Genomic DNA, 9,422 nt, shown 5'->3' with positions numbered 1-9,422 from the left:
TGTTGGGACCTCCTAGAGCTCAGCAGGAGGCAAAGTTGGTCCAAACTATCAGACGGAGGATGTCAGAGGCGCAGGACTGCCAGAAGAGTTATGCGGATCAAAGACGTAGACCCCTGGAGTTCTCTAATGGCGACCATACATTTTTGAGAGTCTCACCCATGATAGGGGTGAAGAGATTTGGCCTCTGAGGTAAGCTAGCTCCACGATACATTGGGTCTTTCCAAATCTTGGAGAGGGTTAGAGCGGTATCTTACCATCTGGCGCTACCACCGGCTCTGGCAGGCGTTCATGATGTATTTCATGTGTCCATGCTGAGGGGATATATATCCAACCCAGCACATGTTTGGTCGGATATATATCAGTTCTCATTCAGTCTAACGTTACCTACGAGGAGATTCTGGTACAGATTTTGGACCACAGAGAGCGTCAGCTACGGAACAAGACTATCCGACTGGTTAAAGTCGGATGGTAGTATTATTCTGACGAGGAGGCTATCTGGGAGCTTGAGGATACAATCCGAGCTCGATATCCCATCTTTTTACTTGAGGTATGTGGGTTAGAGTTCCGTTCAACATTTTTCTATTTATCTATTACTAGTGCTTGCCGATGGTAAATATAAAATTTGGAGATCAAATTTTTATTACTGGGGGAGAATGTAAAATACCGAACAAAATGATAATAAAATAATAAGGTTAATGGGTGAATAAAATTATTAGAATTTTTAGAAATTTTTAGGAATTTTCTGAGAATTTTTCGGAGCTCGTATGATGAGTTTAAGGGGATGAAGTTATAGGCTAAGGAGAAACCTGTGGATATCTCAATTAAAGTGGGAGTTGATAAATTTAATTAACCTATGGTATATCTATCAAAACCTAGGTTAATTTTATTTTATTTTCTTCTCCTCTTTTCTTCCTCCCGATCCCTTTCAGCCGCCTCCTCTCTACTCGATTCCTTTTCTTCCCCGACGCCTATGCCACAAGGGAACTAATCGCCGACGGCTGAGCATCCCTTCTCCTCCACCGATTGCCCAAGTTCGCCCAGCCACACTCGATCTCCCCTCTCTTGGTCGTGGACACGCTGGCAGCGAGCTTTCTTCCGTGCCCTAGATTGCTGGATCGCCGATCCACCATCGGCTAAGCGAGCTTCTTCTTCTTTGATCGCCACCGTCGTTCACACCTTTTCTTGTTGTCATTCGGTTCCAAGATGCAATAGACACAATCTTCGAGGGAGGCGACGCCATGGATCATTGGGAGAGCCATGGAGCCCCTCCACCGCCACCCTCTTCCTTAATCCCAACTGTTTGTGCTCTTTCTACTTTCGATTTCTAGCCGTTGATGCCTCAATTACCAACTAAAGCTGATCCTTCCTCTCCTTCTCAGTTTACCTTCGAGCTGGTGCTCTAGTGTCATAGCTACCTGGTTGGCCACAAGAAGGTATGAGGTGTTGTTTATCCTTATTCTTCTTCCCTGTCAAACAATCATTACAGCTTGTCATCAGATCGACACATTCTGGGTTGCTGATTTGTAGCTGTGGCGACCCCATGTTGTGCTGGATTCGTGCCACCATCGTAGATTGGTGATCCTTGAGGTGATGAGGACTACTGGACAGATTCACCGTCGCTGATAGAGCCGAGAGCTATTGATTTGGGTAATAAACTGAATCTGACTAGATTAAATGTGTTGAGTAATCTATCCCTAGCTGATAGTGTTGGATTGAGTAGGGTTTGTATTGGTTTGGAATATGTGGATCAGTGGTTGAAGGTTAGTTTGAGCAGATAGTTCTTGTACTATGATTAAAACTAAAGGATGATTGTGTTAGTCGAGAACTGTTGATGATGGAGATTTGATTTCACTTTCAATTGTGGATGGATTCAGAATTTAGTTGTAGATTTGGATTCATTAGTAATCATTTATTTGGTGAATTGTTAGAGTGGATTATGTTAACCAAAATTGATTCAGTTGTGGGATAATCTTTTATTAATTGGATTTAGTGGATTAATAGTTGATTGGATGATTGGCTTATTTAGGTGATTTAGATGATGACATGATCGTTAATAAAAAAATCATTGAATTGATATTGTGTTTAACTAGGTGGATTTCCACATACGAATTAATGGGTGGAGAGGTGATTAATGGTTTGATGAAATATTGAGATTATGGATTCATTGTTTAGTTGAATTCATTTGTTGGGTTGTTAGTTTATATCTTGTTTGGATAATTGAAGCATGTTACCAGAATGGTTACATGGATCCATTAAGGAGTTGGTAATGATGAGTAAAATCTAATTCAATCAATGGATGTGGGTGAATTGGTGTTTAATTGAGATCATATTCGATATGTAGTTACCCTAGATAGGTTTAAAGATTTGATTTAGCTATTTAATTTATATGTAATTAGCTAAATCTATACATCATGGATTTGCAGGACTTTGATTCGAGACGAGTGTCTCGACGTGGAGATAGTTCAGAACGATCTACATTTAAGGCGGGTACCTTTGACTTATCTCTTTTGCTATTGTCATTATGATATACGTAGTATTTTATAGCTAGTAGTAATGGTTGTGTTTAGCTATCATTGTTATGTCACTACTTGATACCTATAGCATAGATTTGTTTGTTATTATTTGTTATGCATTTAGAGTTATATTCCATGTGCACTTATGATAATATAAGTAGTGACATACATTGTCGTACTGTGCACAGGACTAGTTACTAGACTTACCTGACATGTGTACCTAGTTTCATGATACTTAGATTCTTATTGGTTTTCTTTACCTTTTTGGTATATATTATAGAGGTGTCAGAATTTACATGTTGTAGTATCATGCATCATCTTGCATAATTGCATGCTGAGCGATTGTCGACTCCATTGTTGTTGAGCACATCGCCAGTTATATGATCTGCACACACAACCACTCATGGGTTAGTGGTACATCAGGTAGGGTGTGCGCAGTTTGCTCTGTTAGGGCTTCGTTGGTCCGCTCATGGGTAGCGATGACTGCAGCGTGTAGTGGGCAGAGATCCCTCCCCTTGACCATGATACAGGGAGATGAGGGCTTAGGCTCCCCCACTATGTTTGGAGAAGGAGGATAGGTGTACTCTGACAGCATCCTGTCCACTCGGTCACTCAAGAGTAGTGATGGCAGAGTGCACAGTTGTCATAACCCTACCCACTCGGTCTCACTATCGCGTGTGAGATGGCTGACTGGCATCAGGGGTGACCATGTCATATTTGCATCATATGCATGGATTGCATTTATTGTTTGTGGTTGCTGCATTTTGTATGTTGCATATTTGGTGGTTGCATATGATTGACATGCATATAAGAGACATTTTGTATTTGGTTTGATGACCCTTATATCTAGATAGGAGATCCTGGTGAGTACAATTTCTTCAGGCTTTCAGTTCATATTTCCTATTATTGTTCGGGAAACTGTATGGCATGATTATTACTGGTAGTTATATTTTAGTATACATGTCTGGTAGATACCCGCTGAGTTGTTGAACTCACTACCCTTTATTTTTCCTGTTGTTTTTAGGTTATCACATAGATATGTCATGTCGATTGGAGTATCTTGTTTGCCGATCCCACGTTACATTAGAAGATGATTTACCTCGCTCTTGATTTCTTTTTTTTATATTCCTTATTTATTTAGCTTTGTATTGGTGTTTAGCCATGTGGCTATTTTATTGTTTAGGTGTTGTATTTTTGTTTAAGTCGTGTCGGCACGCATTGTGTTGTTTTGGTTGTATGGGCTTCCCGTTTGTTTTTCCGTTGTGTTTTTAGCACAGCCGTGTGAGCTGTTTAATATATATAACTACGTGGTTGTGTTTTTAGTACAGCTGTGTGGGTTGTTTAATATATAACTGCGTGGTTGTGTATATTCTAGCAGTGTGAGCTGATGTATTTTTTTTGTGATGTATTCATGCTTTAGATTGTCACCGGTACAGGGAAGATGTTGTCGTATTTTCCTCTGGTAGGGACTCCTCTGGGGCGTGACAATATTAGTTGGAGTTAATCATTAATCAGAGTTAATTGATGATTATTCGATTAGGGGTTTTCTTAATTAGTTTGGGTTTTTGGTTTAGCTGCTTGTTGCATTTGTGATTAGCTAAACTATACATTATGTAATCTGTTGAACATTGATTTGTGATGAGAGTCTCAACATGGGATTATTTAGCACGATCGATAGATAAAGACTGGTACTTTTTCCTTGGCCTCTATAGTTTATTGAACTTTGTACATGGTTGTTCTTAATGGATTAGTTTTCTTTACCTTAAATTTGTTTGTTTGTTTATCCTGCTTGATACTTACGTGCTTGACCTTCATGATGATCTAATTATATCATATACAGTCTTGGTTTTGAATATCTATACTCTGTAGTGTATATACATATAGAGTATGTATTGTAGGAGATATTTTGTTGACTGTGTTAACATGTTAATTATGCATATAATGTTAGTATACACATGTTTGATATGTGTTATATGAGTTACCATGTTAACTGTCCTTTTGTATGTTGAGTGAGCATATATGTTTGGTGTGATTATTGGAGGCTTCTTATTGATTAAACCTATGTGGTCGTGTGCATACGTGTCTGGTATGACTATTGGAGATATTTTGTTGATTATACCTATGTGGTTGTGTGCATATGTGTTTAGTAAGACTATTGGAGATATTGAAGGACCATAAATATGTTGGTCCCTTGGTGGCCGGCAAGAGGAAAGGGGTAAATTTCCCTACAAAAATAAACTCAACCATTTGTCGACTTTATAGCTTAATTAAGAACACTTGTAATAATAAAAAAAAAAAGAGACTAATTAAAAGGATAAAAACACAAGGAGAATTACTTGGTTTGCAATCAGGAGATTACTAATCCAAAGAAAATGAAGCACACTTTTCTGAAGATCTCCTTCGGGCGGAGTAGCCTCTTACAACGTTAATAGCTCGCACACAATAGTAGAATAGAGAGAAAAGAATTACAAGTTGTTATCTGAACTACTGAAATTAGTGCTATATTTATAACACTATTCCGAGTGCCTAGAAGGGTTTCGGGCACCTGGAGTGTGATAGAATTCTATCCCCGATGCGTTGGTCAACGATACATCGAATCTGATAAGATTGAGGTTCCGGGTGCTCAGACCCATAAAAGTCAACACAGTTGATTTTTCGGTCCGAGCCCTCTGCTCCGGTTCTGCTCGCCCCAGTCTGGGTCTTCCACTCCGGTTCTGCTCGCTTTGGGTGATCTCGGCCATCCGAAATAAGGCTCACCCGAACCCAATTTTCGGCCTTCTCCTCGAGCAGCCTTCCTCCCCGGCTTCTCGTCTCTCGAACATCGCGTACGTTCTTCTCATCCACCAGTATACTCTTCCGCGGCACCTCGTCCCTCGAACGCACCGAGCCTGTCAGCTCTCTACCGTGTCGTCCTTCTCGCTAGCTGCGTCTTCCACTCGACTTTTTATGCTCCTAAGCTCCAGCACACTTATACACAGGGGTTAAACCAAGTAGGACCTAACTTAACTTGTTTGATCACATCAAAATAACCTTGGGATTTCAACAATCTCCACCTTTTTTAAATGAGCAACCCAAGTTAAGTTAGGGTAAACAAATAAAGTCAAAGTAAAAATAAATTTTTCAATAAAGTACAAAAAGTAGGAAATTTAATTTTAAGCAGATACCTCCCTCTAGACTTAATCTTTGTTTTCTCTCCCTTTGATCACATAAAAATGGGGTTCAATAAAAATCTAAGGGTAACTTTTTATAAAAAAGCCTGAATTTCCAAAAAGATTTTTTCAAGTAAGAGAAAATTTCTAAGTCTAACAATGTAATAATTTCAGAAACATTTTCTAAGTAAAAAAAATTCCAAAAAATATCAAGAATTAATTTTTTGTAGAAATTTTGAAAAAAATTCAAAGTAAAAAAATATTTCAAATTTCCTTTTTGGTTTAATAACCTAAAAAAATTTAAATTAAACACACAAACAAAATTTTAACAAAAACAATTTAAATAAATTTTGTAAAGACAAATTTCTAAGTGAAATTTGAAAAAGTTTTTAAGTGAAGTTTGTAATTTTTAAAAAATTTTAACATATATTAAACCTTTGACAAATATTGAAAACATTTAAATTAATTAACTATTTCATACTTATCAGTTTATCAATTAGATATTCAATTCAGAAATTGGCTTCCAAGCTGTGGCGAGGCACTAAGCCTTCTTGATTATTGGATCATCAACCACTTCTAGACAAAGCTTTTTAATGAATTCAAATATTTAATTTTCTACCTGAAAGCTGTAAGTCTAATTTCTCTCTTTAATTTAAGCAAGTTTTTGGAACCCAAAATAGATTCTTTTCTACAGGGTTAATCAGGTATTTTCTAGGGATATAAGATTTTGTTACTTTTCTGATCTGACCTTTATAAAATCTATAGTACCAGTTTAATCCTCTATAGTTTCTAAAAATAAAAATATTTGAACATGCAACATTTTTCAAGTTTTCTATTTCTTCTTTTAATTTAATATTTTCAAGTTTTACTTTTTCAAAATCTTCTATTAGGCATTATTTTGCTAAAATTCTTTTTCTTTCTAGGTTTTCAATTTTTAATTTATCATTTTTATTTTTTAACTTATACATAGATTTTGCCATAAACTTAATACCAAAATAGAGTTAATCAGGAGGTAAGAGGCATACCTCACTTACCATATCAGACTTGAAGCCTGACTCTCCCCCTGCTTCGCTGCATTCATCTGAAGTCGCTCCCTCTTTATCGATGCTGACTTCTGAGGTACTTTGCTCTTCATGCCTTTCCATCAGTGCTAGTATGACATATTCTTTTATCTTTTATTCTGATGATGAGGTGTCGTTCCAAGTAGCAGTTAGAGTCTTGTGCTTGTTCTACTTGGGCATCTTGCCTTTTTTCTTTTTGAGTTCTTGGCAGTCCTGTTTTAAGTGTCCTTCCTTTTGAAACTGGTAGCATTGAACCCTTCTTCTATTTCTTTGATTTTTCCTGTTATGCATTTCTTTAAATTTGTTAGATCTAAAGAATTTTCTAAAATTCCTTACCATGTAAGCTTCTTGATCTTCTTCTGAGTCTGACTCGGGTTCATCCCTCTTGGTTGTTTTAGTGTCATAATCTTATTAGGATGTATACTATAAGCCTAGCTTTTATATGAACATCTGTTTTGAAATATTTTGAAATGAGAATCACTTTGGTCAAATGCTTGCATTTTATATTTATATATATGTCAATGCAGTTATCCATTTAATTTATATTGTAGATAACATGGTGTATGTTGGTGCGAGAAGCATCCGACGATCGAACCTGAATTTTGATAATGGCAAAGGATTCAAAGTTAAGGGTTGTTGTAATCTGACATGGTTGAATGAGTATTTCAGGAAAGTCCTAGCTGCGGTTAGGCAAAGGGAAAAACCCTAGGGGGTGGTAACCCTAGGTCATAGGGGGTGGTAACCCTATGCGGAAAGTCTTGGCAGGTCGATAGCTTCAGGCAAAAGTCCTAGGGGGTGGTAACCCTAGGTGGAAAGTCCTGGTGTCGCGAACCAGGTGAAAGTCTGGACTAGCCGGGAAGCGGATGTCCAGCAGAAAGTCCGGAAGCATCGAGTGCTGAGCAAAAGTCCAGTCGATCTGGAGGATCGACTGGCAACAGGTAAATCTCCTGAGTGGAGTAGGTGAGGACGCGTTCCCCGTAGAGGGAACAGTAGGCGTCGGGTCGACCTAGGGTTTCCGGTCGGAAATCCGAAGTCAGACCCGGACAGTCCAGAGACTGTCTTTACCATTTTTTCTTATTCTAACACTGTCTTGCAGGGGATTTTTGCTCGGACTAACCTTTGTTTGCAGGTGAGGAACCTGCTGGAAAAAGGCTGTCCGGGCGCCCGGAGGTCCGGGCGCCCGGGACCAAAGTTTATCCCCTGCGCGAAGTTGACACGTGCAGCATCCTGGTTGGCTGGCCACGTCACACTCCAGGCGCCCGGAAGGGATCCAGGCGCCCGGAACATCATATAAAAGAAGGGTCAAGGTGCAGCTTCAAAAAGACAAGAATCTAAGTAATCTCCCTGCGACAAGCTGCTAACGACTCGATCCAGAAAGTGCTGCAACGACACCCCGACAACCCGGAGCTTCGATTTAGTCTTTTGTTGTCGGTATAATCTGTTTACTGCTTTAAATTGTAGTTAATCTGTAATAGTTTTATCGTGCTTATAGTTGTTGCCCACGGAAAGCGATCAAGGATCGCGGGCCTTCGAGTAGGAGTCGCTTCAGGCTCCGAACGAAGTAAATATTCCTGTCTCTCTGTGTTTGTTATTTCTTTATTCCGCTGCGTTTTTACTCGTTTGTTTTACGAATCTAAAGAAATAGCCACGAACGCTATTCACCCCCCCCCCCTCTAGCGTCGTCTCGATCCAACAATTGGTATCAGAGCGAGGTCGTTTTGAATTGGTGCAACCACCTTTCAAAACAAATTTTTCTTTCGATTTTATATTTTTCGGAGTCAATTAGAATTTAGCCTTAAAGCTTTATTCTAATTCTTTTATCGAATCGGCTTTTGCCCGAAGTTGGTGCAACACCACTCGAGCTCGTTATTATTACTATTCTTTATTCCCGCACTACTAATCTAAGACGTAGTCTTGGAACATTTATTTTTGTTGTTTTGTTGCATATTACAAATGGCTCAACAAGAGGGGTTTAGTACTGTTCGTCCCCCACTATTCTCCGGAGATGATTTCGGTTATTGGAAGGGAAGGATGGAGAGGTATCTGAAGATTCAGTTCGAAACATGGATGATCATTAAGACAGGACTTCAGCTACCTTCCGATGACGACGGCAAACCAACCCCCTGCGAGAAGTGGGATGCCTCTCTAATCAAAAAGGTGGAAGCCGACGCCAAAGCTACCTGCACCCTCCAGTGCGGCCTTACCAAAGAAGAACTCAACAGAGTCGGCCCGTTCTCTTCCGCAAAGGAGCTCTGGGAAAAGCTAGTCGAACTCCACGAAGGCACTAACGACACCAAGGTAAGTAAAAGAGATCTTTTACTTAATAAATTATATAATCTAAAGATGCAGGAAGGCGAAACGGCAAGTTCTCTACATGCGAGAATCCAAGACATCCTCAATTCTCTTCACGGAATCGGACAGAAGATAGAGAATCGGGACGTCATAAGGTATGTCTTAAACTCATTTCCAAGGAACACATTGTGGGCATCAATGGTAGATGCCTACAAAGTTTCCAAGGACTTGTCTTCAATAAAATTAGACGAATTATTTTGTGAATTTGAACTTCATGAGCAGACTAATGCACAGCCAACCGAGAAAGGTATTGCGTTGGTTGCAGGTACAAGTCGAACACGGGAACCGAGATCACGACGAAGAACGGAACCGGAGTCGGAGGTTGAACCAGACTCAGACGATGAAGA

The sequence above is a fragment of the Zingiber officinale genome, chromosome 9B (genome assembly GCF_018446385.1).
Source record: "Zingiber officinale cultivar Zhangliang chromosome 9B, Zo_v1.1, whole genome shotgun sequence".
Lineage (NCBI taxonomy): Eukaryota > Viridiplantae > Streptophyta > Magnoliopsida > Zingiberales > Zingiberaceae > Zingiber > Zingiber officinale.
The sequence above is the reverse complement of the archived record's forward strand: the minus strand, read 5'-3'. Positions refer to the sequence as shown.